Here is a 1187-nt window from a genome sequence, read left to right as displayed (position 1 = left end):
GGGGTGGCCCTGCATCCCCCCTGTGCCCCCCCCACCAAGCTGGGGAAGCTCCAGAGCTGCCCCAGCAAGGATGCAAGGGGACACACACACACACACACATCCCACATAACTCCCCCCACTCTGGGATGCTCCAGGATGCCGGGGCGGGGGGGCAGGAACCGCATCCACCCCCCCCACGCAAAGGGGTGGCCCTGCATCCCCCCTGTGTCCCCCCCTGCCCAAGGCTGGGGGAGCTCCAGAGCTGCCCCAGCAGGGATGCAGGGACACACACACACACACATCCCACATAACTCCCCCCACTCTGGGATGCTCCAGGATGCCGGGGCGGGGGGGCAGGAACCGCATCCACCCCCCCCACGCAAAGGGGTGGCCCTGCATCCCCCCTGTGTCCCCCCCTGCCCAAGGCTGGGGGAGCTCCAGAGCTGCCCCAGCAGGGATGCAGGGACACACACACACACACATCCCACATAACTCCCCCCACTCTGGGATGCTCCAGGATGCCGGGGTGGGGGGGCAGGAACCACATCCCTCACCCCCGCTCAGCTCCATCGCAAAGGGGTGCCCTGCGTCCCCCCCGTGTCCCCCCCCCAAGGCTGGGGGAGCTCCAGAGCTGTCCCAGCAGGGATGCAAGGGGACACACACACACACACCCACATCCCACATAACTCCCCCCACTCTGGGATGCTCCGGGATGCTGGGGCAGGGGGGCAGGTACCACATCCCTTGCCCCCGCTCAGCTCCATTGCAAAGGGGTGGCCCTGCATCCCCCCTGTGTCCCCCCCCCTAGGCTGGGGGAGCTCCAGAGCTGCCCCAGCAAGGATGCAAGGGGACACACACACACACATCCCACATAACTCCCCCCCACTCTGGGATGCTCTGGGATGCTGGGGTGGGGGGGCAGGAACAGCATCCACACCCCCCCCCACGCAAAGGGGTGACCCTGCATGCCCCCTGTGTCCCCCCCCACCAAGGCTGGGGGAGCTCCAGAGCTGCCCCAGCAGGGATGCAAGGGGACACACACACACACACACACACATCCCACATAACTCCCCCCACTCTGGGATGCTCCGGGATGCCGGGGCGGGGGGGCTTCACCGCATCCACCCCCCCACCACGCAAAGGGGTGGCCCTGCATCCCCCCTGTGTCCCCCCCCCCTAGGCCGGGGGGGCTCCCGAGCGGCCCCAGC

The sequence above is a fragment of the Calidris pugnax genome, unplaced genomic scaffold (assembly GCF_001431845.1).
Source record: "Calidris pugnax isolate Ruff unplaced genomic scaffold, ASM143184v1 scaffold4, whole genome shotgun sequence".
NCBI lineage: Eukaryota > Metazoa > Chordata > Aves > Charadriiformes > Scolopacidae > Calidris > Calidris pugnax.
This window is presented reverse-complemented; position numbering follows the sequence as displayed.